The 23,581-nt window shown below is 46.6% G+C and overlaps 1 protein-coding gene across 3 annotated transcripts in view; it reads right to left on the bottom strand.

Annotated features, from left to right (window-relative positions):
* ADGRG1 (adhesion G protein-coupled receptor G1) overlaps window positions 1-23,581 on the bottom strand; it is a 422,546-nt gene that overhangs the window by 229,591 nt on the left and 169,374 nt on the right. For all 3 annotated transcript variants that reach the window (XM_069654230.1, XM_069654221.1, XM_069654239.1), the window contains exon 2: window positions 18,043-18,162. The gene's annotated coding sequence lies outside the window, so the exon portion shown is untranslated. The remainder of the gene's footprint in view (window positions 1-18,042; window positions 18,163-23,581) is intronic.

Raw genomic sequence — 23,581 nt, 5'->3', positions numbered from 1 at the left:
AAGCTTTGAGAACTCTGGAGGCGAGATTACCCAGAGGGAGCTGAAGAGGCTGCAGCGGTAGGAGGGCTGTCAGTATGGGGCGGGCGGGTTGCCAGTTTAGCATGGATGGCGAGATTCCTCTCAATGGTTAGGACAGCAGAGAGCTGAAGTAGTGGAGGCTTCCTTTCAGAAGGTAAAGAGAGCATAAAACACTTAAAGGCTGGGCCAACTTGACATGAAAAGGAAAGGTGACTGGCGAAGGGGAACCCCAGTGACAGGCTTTTTCAAAAGTTCAAGGAGGGGGTCGTGAAGCCCAAATCTACCAGCCAAACAAATGGTAGAAGTGAGGTTTTCACTCACTGTGCCACTGCACAGGGGCCCGGTCTTGCAGCTACTGGGGGAGGTGCATTGTGTTACTCTGGGCATCATTTAGGGGATAGTACACAAAGGATTGTCCTCATTAACCTTTGTGGAGCAACACAACAGACCCACACCCCTCACCCATTAGCCAGCACTCAAAATGTGTGCATGATGGCCTTTGCATGGTGCGTATTGCACATTGCACATGCAGTCACGGCTCTGCACGTGCATAGAGAAAAAAGGTGTGAGTGGGTAAGGGGTCAAATAAAGAGGTTATGTTATTAAAGGGGATCTGACGTCTGTCCATCGTGCCGAGGTTTTTTTTTCTTTAGCATAGTTGCCAACATGACTCATTCCAATCTGTAGATGATTAGCCAGTCCTAGTTTTTCTTTGCATTCTGAGACTTGTAGTTCAATTTTTCCCATTATAAAACTCATACTACTGATCTGTTCGGACTACAGCCTTCTCCAGGCTGGCATCTGGGAATCCTCTTGTTTTTAACCTTTTCTTCATGTCATCATATTCGCTTTGTAGTCGTGTGGCATCAGAAGTTATCCTCTTAAGTCTTAGCATCTGGTGTAGTTCTTCAAAGTGGAACATAAATATGTTTGCATAAGATGGAGCTACTGGTGAGCCCATTGATGTGCCCGATTATTATTATTATGATTGAATTGTGCACTCCGGTTTAGGATACAGGATCAGTCGGCTCTAAAAATATGATTTTACACATCCTAGGAACCCTTCAGTGTAATCCTATTACCCCATCCATCTTATCCTCTTTTAACAAAGACCAACAGGTTTCCCGTTTTCCAGGGTATCCCCATTACCCATCACCTTTAGTTCCATTATACGCTCCCCACCCCAGGATTCTCTTGTATATACATCAATAAACACGAGTTCTTCAGTACTTTACATACTGCTTGTGCTTACAGATCTTGTACAACTCCCCACTTTGTTTATCCTCTGAAATATTAGAAACAGCCTCTACATTTTAAGCCACAGTGTCACCTACGCAGCCGCCTTACGCGTTTTGTTGACATTCGTGACGTCACACGCGTAAACCACGTGATGACGTCACGTACATGACGTATATTTATACCGCCATGTTGTCTAGCTCTTTACACGGCTGGAATCGAACTACTCGCATAGCAAGCCATTAGGAAAACAGACTTTCTGCCTACATGCTTTAGCAAGACACTCACGGCCGTTTTTTCCACACTTAGTTTGGGAACCGGACCTTATACCATACTCTAGTAGACTACTTGCAAGCCATTTCAATTGGCAGACGGCTCATTTGCTGTTTACTTCTTAGGAATACTTCCTTATCAACATATGATATATGAAAAATGAAAATGAAAATGTATTCAGCGCACAGCCCCTGATGAAGAGATTGTATCTCGAAACGCGTTTTGCACTTATATTTGGAATAAATCCTCTTTGAAAAAGAACAAAAAGACTTTGTGAATGGTGTACTCAGGGTCATATCTGACCGATAGACCCTTAAAGAAGACAGTGACTTTAATTGTAATATTTACCTTTACTAAATACCTACTTCTACTATTCTAAAATTACTGGGCTACTCTAGCCATTGATAGTGTGCAGGGGACGGGAGTTCCCCAACTGGGAACTTACTTGTGTTCTATCTTCTTCAAATGATCCAGGCAGACCTGAGGGTCTGTATATTAGATGCAAGGTAATAGTGCTCTTGGGGGAGGTTTGCCATTTGACTGTGAGGTGTTCACATGATTTTAGCGAGGAGGAGGTGACTAGTCTAATGTCAAGAGAGGATTTGAAGATGATAGCTACACCACCTCCACGTGAGTTAGGTCTGTCTGCTCTGAGGATGGCATAGTTGTCAGGGATGGCTAACGTAAGAGATGGGCCAGCAGCGTCGTGCAGCCAGGTTTCAGTCACTGCAAGGAAGTCCAGGTTGTTGGACAGGATGAGGTCGGCAGTCTCTGTAGAGTGGGCGACTAGGGATCTAACATTTAGAAGTGCTCCTTTTATAGGCAGTGGGTTCAGGTTGTTAGAGATTGCCGTCAGGTTGTTGGTATTGGTGGGCGAGTTGGCTGGATAGCTCCTAGTATTGTTGAAGATTCTGGCGCCAAGTCCGTTATTGCGCTCAGTCAAGTTGTGGTGCGGGGGGAGAGTGGCCTGGGGGTTGGACAGGAGAGAGGCTGTTTTGGGTCAGTAATAAGTGGCCACTGGGGAGAGAGGCAACAAGGCGGGGGTTCCGTAGATGCCAAGAGGGAAACAAGCGTGTCAAAAGGGGGGTGGGGGGACACGTCAAGAAAGTGACCATCTTCGGTGAGGAGTGGACATGGGGGGTCAACAGTCTGTTGTTTGGGGAGTACCAACACTCCAAAAATCTGTTTTTAACAACTACCAGTTTTAGGGGCTTCCAGGCTCCCTAACCCCAGTGGATTATGAGAACCAGCTCACTTGAGGAGTGCTGATATGACCCCACTGCACACTTCTCCCAGGACCTCTAAGCCTGAGACCCTTCTTGTCTGAAAGGCCCTACTAGTCTGATATTTGCTGATTCTGAAACCATGGAGTGTGGGTGGTTCCCACTCTGATGCCCTCTGAGTTGAGGGGCAACCACACTCTCCTAGCATGGCATACTATACTTGTCTGAGACCCTCTTATTATGAGAGGTTCCAGACTCCTATTTGAGGACCTCCATCTGCAACATCCCATAGCTTGAAAGAGCCCACTATGGCCCTTTTACCTAAGGGTGCAGAGCCTCAGGGACCCCGCTAGTCTGGGCAATTTAGGTGTTCTACTGTATGATCCTACCCCTCTCTTAATTTGAGGGGAATTGTCTCTGGCGCCCTCTAATGGATTCTTATGCAGTAGTCTAGGGTTCTTGAATCTTGGGGCCCTCCTGTCAGGGAGGAGCTGACATTGACATCCCGCTACTCTGAGGGGGTGAGTCCCAGACACTCTTCCAGTCTAAGAATCTCTGACTCTAAGTGGCCCTGGCTCTGAATCCCTCCTCCAAGGGAGTTTAATCTGAGGCCCTCAATGTGAGAGGCCTCTTTGTCTTTATATCCTTCAAGCTAAATGGCTGGCGGCCTTTCCTAAACATATGTGGGTCAGGTTGCCACCTGCTCCGTGCAGAGATGTAAAGTTGCGCCGCGTCACTGGAGAGCATTCCATCTAGACCTCTACAGTCTTTGCATTGTCCCAATGCCTTGAAGTTAGCGGCAAATGCCTTGGAATAGGGCACCAGGGAAAGGGTGGCTGTGTAGTACATGGATTACAACCGGAAATGAATGTACGTCTACTGCACGCTATGACGTGTGTTAACACTGAGGTTGGAAAATATTGACCACATTTTGCACTTTAGTGCCCTCTACCACATTCACTTCCCGTGCTTAGACAACAAAACAGGGCTTCACTCGTCTGGGACTGTTGGGTGTCTTGTAAACGCCAGTCTTTGCACTGGGGCCGTAGATTGGGGCATTTGTGAGGTTTTGGCTGTGTTAAATTACGCTAAAAGTGCAGAACCTTCATTAACTATGTACACCCCAAACCCACTGCTTGTGCCTAGATTCTGGGGTGAAACCCCTGTGGATGGGTTGCTGGGAGTGCTGGGGGCAGATGGTGACGCAAATGCTTCTCAGGCCGTAGAAAGGCAGTCAGCATGGGAGCTAAGGTCCCGAACTGGAACTTAAGAGAAGCCTTTTAGCTGAACTACCAGAGTCACAGGTGGCCCCTAAGGTCTAAGGGAGCCTTCCGTGGAAATTGATGGAATGACTTACTGTTGCCGCTGGTTACAGGCAAGGGAGGATAGCGCTGGGGCAATGCGCTCGGCCTTGTAAGCAAGACGACACGGAGCACCACAGGTTTGATCCCCGGGTCCTCGCTTAGGAACCTCTGGGTATTAAGTGCGTTATAAATAACCTATCATATCATATCAAAGGGCGGCTTAACTCCGGGTTGGCTCTCCCATGGAATGTATTTCACCGCAGAAAACCCAAAGGTATTAGGGCTTTAGGCCTGTGGCGTGATGAGCGCTTTCAAAGCAGAAAGGCTTCTGAGAATTTGTCTGCGTAACCTTTGTGAAAGAGGAAGGTTGTCAGGCGCTGCTTAAAGTCTGAGGAGCTCTTTTCGGAGACCCTAGTTCCCGGGAAGGAGAAACACTTGCCACCTGCTGCCTGCACGTAACACTGGATTACAAATGCTTGGGTGCAGTTTTATCGAATCGTGTTTGGGCCCAGAGTGGCAGCCTTAAAGTTCATTGTAGCTTGCTCTGGGAGCCAATGTAGGTGCTGCACAGTAGGGGTGACATGAGAGTGGTAAGGGGCGTTCATGACTATTCAGGCAGACATTTTTGGGTGGAGTCTTAAATCCACTCATTGGTTTTTTCAAAGGACCAACATATGATATGATATGATGTTTTATTTATATCGCGCTCATACACAAGTGTTTGAGAGTGCGACCAAGCAAAGGGAGGGAAACAGGGGAGAACAAAAACAACGATCTTACTAGACCCAGTGACATTGAGAAGGCATAAGTGCATGGAACAGTGCTACAATTAATACTTCTTTGCCCCGTTTATCGTTCTTCGATTACTTTTGTCTAGGTAGGGTATCACTTGTTTAAATAGTTTCATTTAATTAGAGGTGGCCCTGTCGTGTTGATGTGGGATGTTACGGTCAAGGATAGTACATAAGGTTTTGATTTGGGAAAGTAGCTTAGATGGTTAGAATCTGTTGTGGTGTGGCTTGGGGAAGACCCAGTGTTACCTCGAGGGGTGATCAACAGCCCAGATCTGTTTATGGCTGTTTGGCCCGAGCCATCCATTGTTTGTTGGAAGAGAGGCGACATGGAAGGTGATTATTATTCCTGATGCGATCACCTGCGAGCTCCAAGAAAGGTTGACTGTCGTCTGCAGAGCAGCCAGAACCTATATTTAAGGGGATGAAAAAGGTAATGGAATGGTTTAACATAGATCTTAAACATTCTAGATGGCAGGGAGGATCCCTCTGGTGACCTGCAAGACACGGGATGGTTCAGCTGTTAAACCATCTAATGTTAGGCAACAGTTAAGCTACCTGAAAAAAATGTTCTGAACCACAGCGAGCGCCATCAGCAGACCTGGCCTCCGATTGGATGATCAAGTGCCATTGGAAGACTACCGTTTTGCATGGCCCACAGCTTTCTTCATCGCCTGTTGGCAGGTGAAGTGGGTGGCAAAGGATGACTTGTTCCTCCAGTTCTGTGGAAGTTGGCCACCGCGCCACCTCTATCTCCGAGTGTCCCCCTCCGTCCTGTTCTATGGGCTGCAAGTGATGCCCACGCTCAGAGTCTGGGTCCCTATGGCAACACACCGGCCTTGTGATGCAAAAGCAGTCAATCATGCGTTTGAGTGTTTCTGTACATATGTCGCTTAAAGGCTAGGCAAGAGTGTAAGTATATGTATTATGTTCCTCTGTGTGGAGCTGTGCTCAAATCCATGGTGTATTGCCCCGTATTCTTATCCCCCACGCTTCCTCCCCCAGATGCCACGAGATCCCACAATCCCTGCTACCCGAGAGAACATAAGGGGGTGAAGGGGGAACCCGCTTTTCTAGATTTGGGAAGGTAACACCAGCTCCTAGCTCTAGGACTGGGGAATTCCTGATTACGTGTGTGCAGTGCAACTATTTGCAATGGGCGAGCTTAGAGCGTGCATTTGCCATCGAACTTTGCATATATGCACTGCCCTTTCGCCATCACGGCGGCAATACTGCGTGCCCTCGGTCATTGTGCCACTTTAAATGCATTCCGGGAATTTCACTCAGCACTCTAAGCTGTGTTGGCGTCCAGCGCTCGCCCTGACATCGGCTCAGCATTGCTTCTAGTGCACTGCACACCCAGGAGGTGGGGGGGGGGAGGGCAGGGGGCATAGAGGCGGGAGGTACTACTATTATTTCAATTCCTCAAAGCTTCTGCGATGTGTAAGCGCCTTACAAATGCTAAATAAATAAATAAAGTGCACCCAGCGTTTATCCACGGGGCCCTTCCTGTCCACTTGTGCAAACTGCTTACAGGACCCATACAGGAGTATCTGGACAAATGCCTTCTGCAAGGCCCCAAACCCGCCGATTTCCAATATCATTTTCCCCACACATCCCTTCTCCCCACTTCGGCGCTAGGTAGCGGAGCATCCATGTTGCTTCTCCCTGACAGCTGACTGCCCCTTTTCCAAGTAGGCTAGCGCAGCACCTGGGCTACTCCTGCGCTGAGGCGCTGCAGAACATTGAGTCCCTGGAGACTGCCACTGGGTGGTAGCGGTGCGCGGTATAAATCAACACAACATATAGAAGTGGTAATGCAATAGAAGAAAGTTGAAAAGCATAGGTCCCATGCCATCTCCTACCCATGCGATGGGTTCATGTGTGAAGTGCCACTCTGCCCTTCTATCTATCTAACTATACAGCAGGAGCGATACCCTCTGGCAAAGTAACCTGCTCAATTCGGCCAACATAGCTTCTAATTTGCCAAAAGCATTAACACCGTGCTACCACCAAGTGTCCAGAGTAAGCTTCCATCGACTCATGCTGTGTGGCAGTGGCGGTCATCTGGATCGCTCGACAAGCTTTGATGCCATTGTAATGGAATTGGTTCTTGCATAACATAACACATGAATTTGTAGAACACAGTCCCCCTACCAGGTGTATCTTGGCACTGTAGACAGATAACAGATGTTTATTGTTACCCAACTCTATGGTACTCCTTTTATCGACCTTGGAAGGATGAAGGGCTGTGTGAACCTGGCAGAATTGGAACCTGTGGCCATGAAGTCCAACAGAGATCCCTGTGATCGATGCATTAGTCCACTGTGCCACAGTCCCAGCAATACTCCGACCGCTGCCATTTTAACAGCCCCTTGAACATTTCACACCGATATAAGCTCTGCAAGCAATCCCAAGTCTCACCCTACCTGCACCACAGTACAAAGACCATGGCAGCACACCTTGTAGTCATTGGATACCTTGGTCAATATCATACAACCCGTTTTCAGGGCCTCTGGCGACACTGATTGGCTAACTGCCTACCCCCCCAGGCAGAGTGAACTTCTACTGAATTCTCAGCGGTGGTGCCAGATGCGACCAGAACACTTTCCAGGCACCGAACCTTGTTCTCGTGCGCCCAGAAGCCACCTTCCAGGTCACATCTCTGGGACTCCTCTTTGTCTCGCTACTCAGAGTCACTTATCAGAAAACTCGCTGGCTCTTGTTTGCGCTCTTTAGCTACTCGAGAAAGGCAAGACACATGTGCATATATGCACACCCTAAAACAAGGCTCTGAAACCTTTAGCTCGCCAGATGTTTCGGACTGCAACTCCCATCAGCCATGAATCAAACTGAAGGGAGTAGATCCGACTTGAAGCGCGCTACGTGTCCTGGAATAAGGTAAGGCTAGCTGCATCACCAGAGCCTCGAGGCTCCACTCACAGCCTCAAACAGTATAAAGGAAACAAAGAGTTGGGCCTTGGGTAGTTGTGCTAGCCTGAAGAATAATTGAGTGCTATGACACGCTACAAATTGCTAATCAATTACAATGAAGTATCAAAGGAAAGGCCATTACAGAACACAGTCCTCGCCTTTCCCATTAGGGGCATATACTACGCACAGCACTGTGCTCTGAATATATGACTATATGACTGCATAGGCATTTCCACTGTGAGATGTTATATGATCTGATTGCCTGTATATGATTTGACCACGAAGAACTTCTACAAGCACAAGGTACATTGTGGTTGTGTCCCCCTGGTCCTTCTCCAAAGGCCCCTAGTGACATTCTACCACCCATTGCTCCCTTTGTGCTGAAACCAAGTATCCTTGAACTATTGCGATTAATTACTTTAACGACTACCCTCCTGTCACTATGCAGAGTGCATCCCTTTTCCTTCTTCAAACTTTCTGTCCTCTGCATTCCTATTCAGGGTGGGTTGTATTTTATTGTGTGCTAGAACTGTCTGTTGAATAATAATAATAAAGTAGATATTTATCATTAGGTAATAATTGTAATTTCGCTGTGTTGCAACGAACCAACGATCCACGACCTTGCAGAGATAAGCCTGCCGTTCTGTCCACGTTATCAAAATTGGACAAGGAGGTTTATAATTTGCTTGTGTTTCCAATCTGTTCGGATCACTTGTGGTGTACTAGAGGTGTGGGGCTGATTGATGGTTTAGAAACCGATATTCATCCCTGGACCACTGATGCCCGGAAGTTGATTAGTCACAGTTGGGATTAAGCACCCCCGCCCCAAGGCAGGCACACTTCCAGGCCCTTTCACTGCTGAGTGATTTGTTACAATGCAGGCACTCACTGTGGTGAGGGGCTTTCTTGGAGTACAGTCCAGGGGTATCCGGTCGTGCTTCTTTGACAGCTAAACTGCTGAAGTAAGCGGTAGAGAAGAGATGACCATGAATCGCAAGAAAGATAGTAACTCGCATTTGGATACATTTGCATTCTCCGAGTTTATCCCTTCCCGAGACACATGTAGCTACTTTCTTCCCCTTGCCTGGAATGTGTGATAGTGTGGATCTGAATGTCTATGTCCCTTCCGAGACACATGTAGCTACTTTCTTCCCCATGCCTGCAATGTGTGATAGTGTGGATAGGAATGTCTATTGGTGATTTCCCCGAACTGTGTATCAGCCCCGGAATAACACTGTCCAAGCAACTTGTAAAGAACAATCACTTGCTGTGGTGGCTAGACCGGTGCGGGCCGGTGCTATCACTAGGCAAGGTTAGGCACTTGCCTATATGTTGGAAATGTTAGAGCAGCAAAATGCTGCGTTAACACCTCCACACTAATTGCTGCCTTGCCTGTAGTGATAGCACCGGCCCTGCCCTGTTATTCTGACTGGAGACTGGCTGCAGCAGACCAGGTGGCGCCATGAAGGTTGGGACTTGGGGTCGGGTCAGGGTCACAAGTGGCATCAGTGTGACAGCGCTGTCATCTGCACATTAGCCCACCATGAAGCACTGCACATCCCCCCTTGACCAATTGTTGACTCAATGGTACCAGTCAGTGAATGCAGCCTGGCTGAGCCCCCTGAGCCTGATAACTTGAATTGGTCCGGACCGTCAGGCGTGGTGGCCGCCTGCGCAGCCTACACTAGCTGCAGACCTGCAGCAGCCTTTTGCTGTGCAGTGCACCAGGACAGTGCCCGTACTAGGCCACCCAATCCATCCTGGTGGCGGCGACCCCTGCTGTGCCTGTGAAAGCGGCCAGGGGCCGGGCCCTGGCTATGCTATGCTGTGCTGAGAGAGAGAGAGAGAGAGAGAGAGTCAGTCTGATACATGTGAGGACCGATGTGCCGTGCCGACTACTGCCGACCAACACCATGACGCCTCATGCATGCACTGCCCCCCCAACACTGTCTCTGTCTTAATTAAATGTTATGCCTACGCCTGGCTGGCTGGCAATGGCTCAGGCTGTAGGCTCTAAAAGTAACAGCCCCTCAGGGGCATGGGGCAGCCTCGAGTCTGCCGCTGCAGCTCACAGAAATATTATGGAAAATAATGGAATCAGTTGTTTAAGCATTTACTGATAATTATTTTATTGGTATAGTGCTTTCACTGTATTAGTTGCTCACATCATTAGCATAGACTGCATAATATTTGTGCCCAGATGCAAGTGTTTACTTGGACATGACTCGACCACTTGTCCTGCCAGGACACTCAACCCCTGCTCTCCTCTCTCAGTTGCACACTACACGGTCCTCGCCGCCGCCGCCGACCGACCATATTCTTGCATGCAGCATGCTGACTTTTCTGTCACTGCCTGGCTGCCCCCCCTCTGTGCCCTACTTCTGTATTTTCATTCCAGTCACCTCTGCTCTTCTGTCACTGTCCTACTCGTCTCCCATTCTTTGCCGCCTGTGCCTTTCCTTCTTTGCATTCCCCTATTTAGTCTTTCTGTCAATGTCTCTTTGAAGCTTAGCTCTGTCTATACCTAACACCATCCATCCTTCTGTCATGCTCCCTGGAACCATCTTCGTGTCCACAACACTGTGGTTGGGGTGACATCTCCCTTTCTCTAATCTATATGCCCTTCTATCTCCACTCTTCATCCCTGTCTCCTTTAGTCCACCCCTCTGTCCGGCCCCTTCCTTCTGCCACCACTCACCTGCCCCTATCCCCTATGCACATATTACCATCTCTCTATCCTGGATGTTTATGTCCCTGTGTAATCCCCTCATGTTTCCAATGCCCCCCTTTCTCTTCCTATTGTTTCCTGTTCTTGTCCTCCTGTCCTGTTCCCACTGTTTTCTTCCCACATCTCACAGCAATGCTCCCATCCTTGACTCGTTGCCCTCTCACCTGTAAATCTAATAATCCAATGCCTGGTAAATCTAGTCTCCTCCACAATGGTCATGCTGCCTGCGTGGGACACGTGTAGCCATTTGAGCTTCCAGTGTCCCCTCCGACTGCTGTCCGGCTACAAGGAAGGAGGGAGGTGGCTTAGCAATAGCAAATCTTGCGGTTACCAGTGTCCACGGCAACCCACAAGATCCCGTGCAGGGGGGATGCTGAGAAGATACCCACCTCTACAACTCCCCCCCATGCCCCACCATGCAAAGAGCTTATCCATGCCCGTTTGCCCTTCTTTTCGAGCCCCGGGATTCAGTGAACTGATACGCCAGGTAACTGTAGATTTGGTTACAATTTATTTAAGACAAAAATGCAGTCGGGCTCAGGCCTTCCACAATGGTGATGGAGGTGGCGGGCAGAAGGGGCAGTTGTCCTGCAGTCCTAGACTTCACGCAGGCCATGTGATGAGAGCATTTATTTTTTGTTTTGGAAAGCACCACCAAACGATTACATCTTAGTGGGGGCAATGGCGTATGAGGGACACAAAGGTTGTCGGTGTTGTTTGCTTATTGAATCACCCATTGACGACCCTAGGCTGTGCTAATCTCTATGGCCATTCCAACCCACTTAATGCACAACACGCATCCACTCCTGGGATGTCTCTGAGCTCGCTTTACTCAAGCCTTACCATACAACTTTGCATTTGTAGTGCCTGCCAATGTTTTTTCAAACTAGTCTTCTGAGAGTTACTCACTTAATTTGAGCTGCACATGCTGCTGCCACTCGATTTATAAGCACTATGCTGTCCTTCACTGTAGTCCTGTTAAAAACAAGCACTGGCAAAGCCAACAGTTTTGACTTGTGTATAGGTATAAGGCATTTGCCAGGCCCTGCAGTTATATGCCCATGTACTCACACAATTTGCACCTGCTACAATCAATGGCCAGTCAATACCAATATGGCAGTGCCTGGCAAATGCCTTTCCCATGTCTACAAAAAGGCCCAAACTGTTGGCATTGCCAATGCTTGTTTCTTTTGTTTTGGTGGTGTGGCGCCAAATCTGGCAGGGCACCTGGAGCTGCTGTTTTGAACTGCCCCACATTCGTTTGTTGATTTCTTTGTATGCATGCTGGCCTAGAAGTCAGTCCCTCCTGCAGGGCAATTCACACCTCGTGAACACAAGGCTGTGGGAGGAGGGGGGGGTTGGGGTTGATGGGTGGGGGGAAAATCAATGGGGCTTTAAAAGTTAAAATGAACAGTTCATCTTTTTTGAAATGTGGAAGTGGGGTTTGTTTCATTAAGTTTGTCTAATTCTCAAATTTTAATTCTCAGCATTGTGTCCTTCCTCGTTTTTGACATGCCACTTGGTAGAGTTACACAGGCGTGTTTCTAATGTTTTGAGCAACCTATTTTATGGCGTTGACGTTTGAAGATATACATTTCCTCCTGTGGTCATTTCTCCTCTAAAAGCGAACTGGGCATGTTTTGCATAACATGTTTCCATAACCTTCTAGATTGTATATTGCCAGATTCACTACATATGAGCCGCAGTTGTTTCCCAGAAAAGCCAACCAAATGTTTTGCTATGTTTGTTGGGGGAGATTTTCTGTAAGGTGGGTCTTCGAAAGCCAATCCCTCCTATTTGGATGGATCTGTGGGGTATTTGTGTCAAACTGTTGATGCGCATGCATGCCATTTGACAACAGGAAAACTCAGAAAACAGGATGACCCCTTTTACCAAAATTGTGTGATCCTGAGCAAATCCCAGTTGCTCTCTGTGGCTCAGTCCACTTAAGTGTCTACATTGTGAGTGCATAGACCTGGAACCTACATGAAACATATTTAGATACAATTATCATCCAACCAAAGCTGGTACTCATTTATCGTCCTCGGGTGGATGAAAGGCTGAGTTGGTCATGCCGGGATTCCAACATGCACCTGCAGATCACACACAGATCGCAGCAGTGAGCGCTCAACCCACCATCTATCTTATGGCTTATTTTCCTATGTTTTAGTTGCATTTCTAGGAGGTTCTGTAGACTATTCTTCAAACCTGTTCCCAAATGCCTATTATCCAACAGCCTTCAGGATGAAACTAGGGGGTGATTTAAATAGCCTTCCCAGGAAATGTGGTACGGTAACTTTTAAAACGTATTTATAAAATTGGTAAATAGCTGCCACAAATCTGGTCTTTCCACAGCTCATCATATTGGATGGAAGAGGACTTTGCAGCACTGTTTCACTGAACCAAGCCCGCACGCACAAGTATATAATGGAGTAGATGGGGGTTTGCGGCAATCGGTAACAAAATGATGGTTGATTGAGAACAGTTAGGATCTGGAGTGGGAGGAGTGCCAATATGACAGTTTGCTTAGGGTGGCAAAATTCCTTGCACCGGCCCTGGACTGGTAGGGGCCATTTCGGGTCTTTTGATCTGTTAAAAACACGCTTTAACACAATACAGCGTATTGGTGCATGTATTGATAAAGAGTATGATTTTTCATGGTGACCTTTAGCTTTGGGCCTGCCACACTTTGTCTGCAATTTCGATCAATGATCGACAGGAAATTCTGCATCGTCCTACCTCCTGCTACAGCGCACCCAAATTGCGCTTCATCACAACACCAAAGGAAGAGCAAGGGAGCTTCGGCAGTGGCCCCTGGTTTGTCTCCCTTTGCGAACGAATGGATGCTGGTAGCTTGGGTAGAGCCATCAAGGCTCCCATGCGTTCAGAACGTGCCTAGTGCACTGGAGCTTGAGATCTCGGGGCAGGTAGACAAGGACTGCTGAAGAGCAGCGCTAAAATGGCTGCCGTGCAGCGCGTGCATCTAAAGGGGGTGCTGCAAGAAAAGGGGCTGTCCACGTGATGTGAAGCAGATATGGCCCGCGACATCCTGCGTGCTTAACTGATTAAAGAAGGAAAAAAGGTGTCTCTCCATTCAGCAAAGGATTCTCCCAGGTGTGGTGGGGAAGGTGGGGGCGCAAAATGGTCGTTTGCGTTGGCCTTCGGCACAGTGATCATTATAGGGCGATACAGTGGGTACAGAGCTCTTGGAGAGGAGACAGAAGGGAGAAGCTGGAAATGTAGGGAGGGACACTGCCTTTGTTGTCAGGGAGGAGTGTGGGGATCATGCAGAGAATCTTGGAACACACAATGGGATTGCTCCATGTCTCAAAGTAGGGGTAAAGCTAAAGCTATTTAGATATAGATGGTGGTGAACCTTGGGTAAGTCTTGGTCCAGACACAGAACACATACACATGGGAGAACATGTAAGGATACAGGTTATGAAGGCCAGGTAGGACCAATATCAGTCTAATTGCTCAACATAATGCATTGTGGTACATATAGTTCTATTAAAAAGACAGTTCCTTGAGGTCTGAAGGAAGTGTTCAGTCCCCCAATCTAAGCAATTCGGCTGCAACCCTGGGGCCTCCTTCAACTTTCCTTCCACCACTAAGATAGGCCCATTGACTCGTGGCAAAAAGGCTTCAGAACTGCAATAAAGTGGTCAAGATTCCCAAGTGTTCTTGTTCCCCTCTGTGGTGTGGTGCGTTCTGACTTACATTCGGGGATTGGCCCGTACGTGAGTGTCCATCCAGCAAGCCACTGAGCAGCCATCTTATTCAGTCAGTCTTCATAGTGGAGAGGGACACAAGACTCCCCTAAGAATTCAGCCGAGGGGACAGCTGCTAGGAGGCTCAGCTGGCCCAAGTTCAAGAAATCGACCCGGGCAGCCGGCAAAAGGAGGCACAATATCCCATCTAGGCTGCGGAAGCCTTCATTCACACCGCAGCATTTTCATTATGAGCAAACAGTTTAAATTAGCACGTATAAAACTGGGTGAGGGGAATAACCACCAGAATGTTTAGTACAAAAAAAATGGCCACGGTTATCCATACACCACATGGCGTCCTCACCACCAAAAAGAGAAGTTGTGGGTTTGAAAATGACAAGGACTCGCCACTGATATTCGAGGGCACTCCTCCGTTCTTACACCTACTGTGCTGAGTCCCTTGGGTGGAGGGCTAGAGGAAGTCTTTCAGGATTCTAGAGGGTGACAAAGAATTTTGGAGGACTGTTCTTTTTTCTTTAGCACATAAACTTAATGTTATTCCGCAATTTTCTTATTACGTGTATGAAATTGCGCAAACTGCCTATTTTATCCAGTTCGACTTCGGTTTCTTTGGTGATTACAATTACTACACTGGGCAATTTCATGTAAGAATACAGCTCTCACCCCAGCGTTCAGGGCCGTAAAAGGCCAAGAACGGCCGTCACACCAAGCCTAAGGTAGGCCCGATGGAAGTGCGAGCCGCGACATTGACTCAGGAACGTTACCTGTCCTGTTCGCCCGAACGTGGGGATGCTATGTTATGTTAAAGGTTCTTATACAGCGCACTATTACCACCTGCATGGTTCCTTGCCGTTCTGGCGGATCTGTAAAACCAGGGGGGAAGTTAAATTAGTAGGACTGAGTGGGAGAAAAAAGCAAGAGAGCTGTGATGTGCTGTTGGCAGCTTCAGTTCGGTTGACACAGTCCGCTGAGCGGAAGGGTATTTTTCAGTTGGTAGTCGTCATGTGCGGTTGGGTGTAGTGAAGTGTGTGCAGTTTGTTGTGCTGTAGAGGCATGGTTGTGTTTAATTCAGAGTTTGAGAGCTGTATGCAGAAGGGGGAGTTTTTAGTAAGGTTGGTTAGTGGCAGTGCTCTTTCCTACCCCCGATGTTATGACTAGCTGTGACCCATATCCCTGACGTAAATTCTGGTGTGCTGCAAAAACCGCCCTTACGGTACCTGGCAAGTGGGAAAAACGCCTACATTTGGGACACAGCAGCAAGTAGAAAACAGCTAGATTTGGGATACCCGGCAAGTGGGGAAAACGCCTAGATTTGGGACACAGCAGCAAGTAAAAAACTGTTAGATTTGGGATACCTGGCAAGTGGCAAAAAGTGCCTACATTTGAGACACAGCAGCAAGTAGAAAACAGTTTGATTTGGGATACCTGGGAAGTGGGGGGAAAAGCGCCTACATTTGGGACAAAGCAGCAAGTATAAAACTGTTAGATTTGGGATACCTTGCAAGTGGCAAAAAGTGCCTACATTTGAGACACAGCAGCAAGTAGAAAACAGAGTTGGGATACCTGGAAAGTGGGAAAAAACACCTAGATTTGAGAGCCACCTACAATTGAGACACAATGATCGGAAAACTGCTTAATATCAGTGAAGGTAATAAGAGTGGTAGGGGTTTAATGGAATACAGTCATTGCTGTACTCCCCACCCAGACCACACTTACCTTTTATAACTAGTCGCACCCCAGGGCTCTCTCCAGGGTGCAAACAGTTTGAATGCTTTTTCCGGCCCAGGAGATTGCACCTGCCCACGATATTGTGAAAAAAACACAAAAAAGGCAGAGAGAACACACGCAGTCACTGACAGTTAATTATGCACATACGCACATAATCTCTGGGATGCTCGGGACACTAGCGGTGTCCCGTCATCAGCGCCTGCCATCATGCGACTCTTCTTCTCCAGGTAGGAAGCTGTCACCTGGGAGAGGGCAGTTGAGGGTCACAGGTTTAGATGCAAGACTAGCTCTCCTCATATCTCACTCTTTGCTGGTTTGTCTCCATGACAAGAGTTATGTTTTTGCAGAATTGCAAACCTTCCAGGCTCTTCCTGTAATTTCTCACACAGGGCCAGAGAGAGAGGAAGACATAAAGTGAGTTTTTTTCTCAAGGTCTTGTTATCCCACGCTCCTGTCCCTTTTTGCCCACCGCCTAGGGTGACCAGATAAGAAAAAAAACGGGACATGCCATAGACATAGAAGTAGGACTACACTAAACAGAAACAGGACTCTGATAAAACTGTAGACCTACTTCTATGTCGCTGGACTGTTGCAGGGGTGTGTTCACAGGCACACTCCTCTCATTGGAGGAGAGCGGCCAGGGAGGGGAAGGGAGAGAAATGGGGGGGGAGGGTGGAAAACATTCACGCACACATTCACGCGTAGGAAGAGTCGCGCCGGACCCGATTTTGGGATTTCTGAATCGGTTCCCGACAAAAACCAGGACTGTTGCCACCCACACATCCAATCTGCAACTTATTAAATTTAAAAAAAAAACTCTTGGGACCCCGGGATGCAAGCTGATTTCCCCGGGACTGTTCCCGGGGAAAACCGGGACGTCCGGTCACCCTACCTCTGCCTGAGGTTCGGCACCCAATACAGAGGCGAGTCAGCAGTGACTGCCCTTTGAACATAGGCAGTGGAATGGGGCAGTATGGATAGGCCTTGCAGCCCTCATTTGTTGTGAAATTCTTCATCCTGGATCCTTGTCTGCCCCCAGGTCAGCGAGTGGGGACACCTCAGCCCAGCGGTGGCTTGACAGGGAATGGCCTTGGCTAGGACCAGGTTGGGAAGTACCACGGGTACAGGGACTTTGAATACAACGTTCCCTTAGGGTAGGAAAGAGCATGGAATAGAAGTGAAAAAGACATATAATGCCTTTAGGGAAAGTTTAGAATGAATGAAAACATTACGATTCACGCTTTAAACCATACATTTTGCTTATTCAGCATAGCTGAGAATCTGGCTACACAAATGACCCGATTTTAGTTTCCACAGTTGATCCATATTTATTTTAAAATGCTTACTTTCACAAAACTAAAAAGTTAAACCAATTGAAGTCAAAAACATTGATTTCATTTTCGCCATGTGGCATGCAATGTCTGCAGTCATCCAGTTATATTACACTTCTTGGTCTCGTTAAGACGTAAGCAGTTTATCATAGAGTCATGGCTTCCTTCGGATTCAATGTCTATCACAAAGTGGACACGTTTCGACGCTATGGCTAACATTTTTTGAGCCGTCATCTTCGGGACTTCAACATTGAGTTATTGTCTGCGAGCACCATACCACTACACCTGAATTACGTCACACAATAACACAATATCCCGGGAGGATAGCTCAGTGGCAACGTGCAGGTTCAATCCCCGGGTCTGCTCTTAGAAACCGCGCGTTATAAATATGAAACTAAGACAACAATAAAAAAATCTGGAACAGCGCCTCGATGCCCCCGGCCTGTGTGAGCGCTTTAGCGCCTCGATGCCCCCGGCCTGTGTGAGCGCTTTAAAAATGCAAATAGATAAATAAATAATAACTTCTTCAAGGAGTATGAATATTTCCAGACTGTAGGCAATTGCTGGCTTGCATCGCGGTCAAGTCCAAGTGTGTATTCCCAAGCACCCCGCCTAGTCCCAGGGCACTTCTCACGGGCCGCGCTGGGCAGGAACTGTGGGCGACTGGGATTTCCCATGGCTGGCTCCTGGGAATGATTCGGGCTGGGAGAAGCAGTCCCTGTAAGTAAACACAAATCCTACTCACACTTCACGTTTGAACGTGCCTCCGACTCCAGGGCACCTCGACCAGGTTTGGGGCGTCAGGGCCGGGCCCACGTGTGCACGATCATCCGCCGCAGATCAGACACCTCCACGCTCTTCTCGCCTAGGGATCCAAACAAGGAAGAGTCTATTATTCACTCGGTCAAAAAACAAAAACACGCACGTGACAAGAGGGGCACATCACCAGGTGCAATTCGGCCCCACAATATGCAATAGGGGCTCGGGTAAATGAACACAGATATGCAGTTTAACACCTCCGTCTTGTGGTGCACTGCATTGGAACGCCTTATCACCACTTGCACGCGTGTGCAGTGCTTACTGAACTGGTGGGTAAACAAAGAGCATTTATCGTAGAAACTTGGGTAGTGCAAATCATTATTCGATCTATAAGGCAATCTTTGTCTTCAAAGCCTGTCCTATCCTGATTGCCATCGGGGTTGGAGGAGTACCATTGTTATAATTATCAGCTCGGGTGGCCAACTATACAAAATGGCTTCACAGGACACTTTAGACATGGAGGCACACCATGAACAGTTGGTGCTGCTTGCGGTTCCGGGTGGCATCATTCACATCCTCTTGTTCACAGTACACACTTTTTTGATAACATTAGTGGGTCGTGACATTTCAGCAGACACACAGCACACACAGACAACACAACATGAGCCTTTGATACTCAAGGGCATCTCAGGAAGCAATATTACAAGAAGCTGACTGGGAATAACAAGAGACACATTACTTTGTGGAGGGCAATATTGGAATTAGGGCTGTGCCGAATAGCATATTTAGTATTCGGCAGAATACCGAATATGAAGCCGATTAGTTGCTTTATTTAATAAATCATGTTCCAAACTTAAAAAAACACAATTAAAAAAACAAATGAAGCACCATTTTAAATGTATTCTATACTTGCATTTCTCTTCATTGTAATGAATGTAGCATCATTATTTAAAGTTTAAAAGCCAGAAAAAAAGCAGATTTAACCAAAATGAAGGGACCAAATGTACAGAAGGTTGTTGCATATTCAAAACCAGTGCCAGATAAAGTAGGAGGCTTCACAAAAGCAAAAGTACTAGGTTGCAATGAACAAAATGGATATTGCAATTTGCAATAGCCTTTGTGAATCAGATGCATTGCATTCTCTATCCAGTTGCAAAGTCGATGCAGTCGAGTTTCGAAACTTCTTTGCAGCTCACATAGAAATGTATTAAATGGTTCATGTCGGCTCATGCAGGACACAAGTCAAGAGGAAATCTGAAATGCGTGAACTCCATCGCATAACTATTCACCCCACCCAAACAAATGCTGCTCACTTTTCACTCATCCTCGCCACTCCTTCTCGCCAATACACAAATATATGCAACTTATTTTATCAGAAAATTATATCAGATAATGTTAAACTCGGGATTCAAGTCCTTAAAAAAGAAAATGCGGGACTATGACGTACGCAATGGCAAGTGGCATGACAGGAACTGAAGTATCCTAAAGTGAAATATTCACATTTCTTTCAGTTTGTTTTTCCCAACTGAAAAAAAGTGCACATTGCATATGAACATGTGCCAAAAGAAAATATTTTACTGTATTGTTGCAGGCTAAGTATAAAAGATAAGCACCTTTTATGTCTAAGAATCTGTAACAAAACATGCCCTAAAGAGCAGATTACAATGTGAGAATTTTACCGTAGTGTGATAGCAATTTGTCGGGTCTTGTGACTAAGTGTCTGGTCTAATTCTATTCAGTTTTACAAACTGAAGTCTATATTTGCTTTTTTGAGTTCTTGTTGGAATGTATTCAAATGAGAATTTCAAAGTATTCGGCAAGAGCCGAATAGCAAGAAACTATTCGGCCGGAGCCGAATAGCTTATTTTCAGCCAGAATTTGGCCGAATACTTACTTAAAGCCGAAGTTCGATACACCCCTAATTTGAATGGTTGCTGTCATATATGGAGCATCTCGACAGTCTTGTAAACCATGATTGATGCCTTTTTTTAATCCTAACATGAGAACAGAATCACTTCCAGGCATTCCATGGTAGACAAATTGAGATTAAAGGATTTGCCCAAGTTCACCCACTTTGATTAAGCAGAGAAACTGGGATTTGAGTACAGTCTGCAATTTGAGCACTTGACCACCTATCTTTCCAGAAATCACATAATAAATGAACTGGACACTGTATACTTCTTTATTGATCCGTGGCAAGCAAGAAGATTACATTAGCATCATGAAAAGCAAAGTGAGACTAAAAAAATATACCTCAGGATTTAAAACTGTAGGCATTCTTTCACAGAGCATGCAGAGTTATCCACCTTTCCCATTTCTTATCCCCCACTATGTTCACCTCTTCAAGGACATCCCATACCAATAACCCCTCACTGCTCTGTCTGCGGTCCTCAACCTCAAATTGTTCCAATTGTAATGCATTGCTGACAGAAAGCACCATGTTGAGAAGCTTTTTCAGGGGCCCATGGAGAGCCTCTATGCAGCCCTGAGCTTGATATTGAAAGAAATGTGGGCGCTCTGAGGTTGGGAAACCATTGATCCTGTGGCAAGCAAGCCGACAAGCAAAGGCAAGAGTCTGGACTTTACCAAGTCCCAGCCAGGTTGTGTGAGGGACCAGGGATACAGCCTATAGAATCATGAAAGTCCTGCAAAACACAGAATGCTTGACCACCATATTATTAACAGACACTGCCAATGCTTCCACGCACCAATACCACATGCTTGGCCGGTGTGTTGCCTGGCCTTATAGGAGCTGATTTACAAAGTGTTTTTCAATAGGATTGCTGTAAATTAGGCCCGTAGTCTTCTCAAGAATCATCCAGCAGCCTGGAGAGATGAGGGGTAAATCAATGGGCATTTATTTTTAACTGGTGCAACGTGCAGGCTCCTTTGCACTATTCTGCTGCATCAGAGAGACAGGGATGGACTGGGGAGTTTTCAGAACACCATGCGAGTGATTACAGCATGTTTTGCAATTTATTTTGAAGTGCAAAATATCCTGCATTCACGAAAATATTTTAGCAACTCCTTATTGGCTTTTATGTAAGAATGGCGTACTATCTCTGCAATAAAGCTGGTAGGTGGTGTGTCATCCATTTACCCTTTAATTTGTTTCTGTGCTTTAAATACTAAACAAAGGTCCCTATTTGTGAATATGTTCCTCCACTAGTTGTGCAGGAGTCTTTTCTCTGTTTGTGAAGAAGTGCTCTCCTCGCTTGTGGACCACCCCCACTCTCTCTGTCATCTCTGTGCTGTAGAGGTTTCCCTCCTCTCGTTGGTGGTCTCTGTGGTCTGCTCTGTAGAGGTCGACCTCCTCTGTTCTGGCGGTCTCTCTCCTCTGTTGTGCAGAGGTTTCGCTACTCGGTTGTAGAGAGGGTTCACTGCTCCATTCTGCTGGTCTTGTTTCTCTGTTCTAAATAGACTCTCCGCTGCTCCTCTTATGGGCATAGGATCTCCTTCCCCTGCTGGGGAGAGGTTTCCCTAAATCTTTTGTGAAGGTCCCTTTGCTCTGTTGTTAAAAGGTCTTCCTCCTCTGTTCTGGCAAACTGCCTCCCTATTGGATATAGATTTCCCTCCATGGTCCTACTAAGCATGCAAAACACAAAATGCAAACCCTTCTCGACCAATGGACTCAAAGTGAATTGATGTCAGATGAATAAAAAATCCTATATATGAGTGTTCAACCATTCCATTTTCTATAGCATTCCAACGATACATAAACAACAAGAATGCTCTCCTGGCAGGGCGATTGTACCACAAATGATAGAATGTTAAAACCAGCATTGAAATAGACTGACAATTGTAATAAGGGATTAAATGTTAAGGAAGACACATACATAAAAGGTACGACTGATTTTCTCAAGCACACAACAAGGGGCCACATTACCGGTCCCAATATAATTTTGGTGTCACCATATGTATCTAGTTCATTCACAAACGTATCCATGAAAATGCACTGATTCGATTAACAACGTTTTTATTTAATCTGTGGCCCATCATAGATGGTGAAATTGATTTTTTGTTAAAATTGTTAGATTTTTCTCTTAAAGATAACTTGTTCTACTATAACCAGGAGTTTTGTTTTCAACGTCATGGTACCTCGATGGGCGCCAAGTGCGCCCCAAATTAGGCTAATTTATTCATGCAGTTTCTGCAAACCACTAGGATTTTCAAGTGAGACGAATGGGCCAAGAAGGGACAAAGTGACACCAATAAATATATTATATTTTTATCATAGGAGAAGGAACAGAAGACATACTTTAAGAGCTGGTTAACTCGATTAAACAATTGCATCCTTCCATTAGTTCAATTGGCATGATTAGTTAAATAGAAATAAGCTTTCTGGATACCTCTGTGATGTCACAAAAGTAAACTTTGAGTAGAAAACCATTCCGAAAGCGCAGATAGAACCCACATATTACAATGATTTGTGTAACCCAGTTTCAATGAAATCCTCTATCTCCTACTCTGAAACATTGAGGATTAAAAAATCACATCTGAACAATCACAATTTGCACCAGAAATAACCAGAAAGAGAGGCAAAGTTTCAGTGCAAGATAATATCGCATACTGATCTTCAACAAGCAATATTCAACGGTACCAAGAAGACTATTATTACAAATCACACCTAAAAAGCACAACCTGATTCCAGCCAGTATGTGTTTTGAAATTTGGTACATTGACATTTAAAATTGAGTGCATAATTATGAAACATTGATCAATTTTGATGAGTGATGAAGATTTGCAAGAAAGGATTGATACTGAAACCATTGTTTTCCGACAATAAAAACAAACATTAGGAAGATGGCCGCAAGTAGGAGAGAACTGTGATCGATGCTCTCCTGAACCTCGGGATCGTAAACACCGCTAAACAAGCAATAACTCCCTCCCCAGGCGTTAGATATTGCAGAGCCTGTCATGGTGGGGGCTCTCACAAGAAGAGCAGCATAATCAGTAACGTGGGATGCTGACAGACCCTTCAGGCAGCGGCCCCGCATTTAAATACGCCCGTGACTAGGGCAGGCATCCAGCGACCCCGATGTACAGTATGAGTTGGAGGATCCAGAAGGGGAGGAAGAAGAGGTGAGCCCTTGGAAACTGGCAATAGTGCGAGGATACATCCGTGCCCCTTGCGGTGTGGTCCCTTCCGGCAGCTTGAATAAGGAAGCAACAGGAGCAGAAAAAGGCACAGTGTGCAAGTCTCTGTCATCGGAAAGCTCAGAGGAACACAAGGAAGCTGTAACCCAACGGGCCATTTTCCTCCGACCGCACCATTGGGAAAATATAAAGCAGTCAGCAGGGATGGAAATGAGGAGCTAACAGAAGCACAGAGGCCGTGGGGGAATACAGTACAAGCTAAGTCCCTCGGCAGGGAATAAAGGGCCAGCCACCCCCTATCAGCGGCCTTTAGTAATGCAGGGTGACTCCCCTGGAGTTGAACGTCCTGGCCTGACAATAAATCTGGGAGAGGGGGCCAAGGCCCAGCCTAGGGCACACAATCCTGCAGGTGAGGACAGCCGGAGGGA

Source organism: Ambystoma mexicanum, chromosome 1p (genome assembly GCF_040938575.1).
Source record: "Ambystoma mexicanum isolate Mex_15411 chromosome 1p, UKY_AmexF1_1, whole genome shotgun sequence".
NCBI lineage: Eukaryota > Metazoa > Chordata > Amphibia > Caudata > Ambystomatidae > Ambystoma > Ambystoma mexicanum.
The sequence above is the reverse complement of the archived record's forward strand: the minus strand, read 5'-3'. Positions and strand labels throughout refer to the sequence as shown.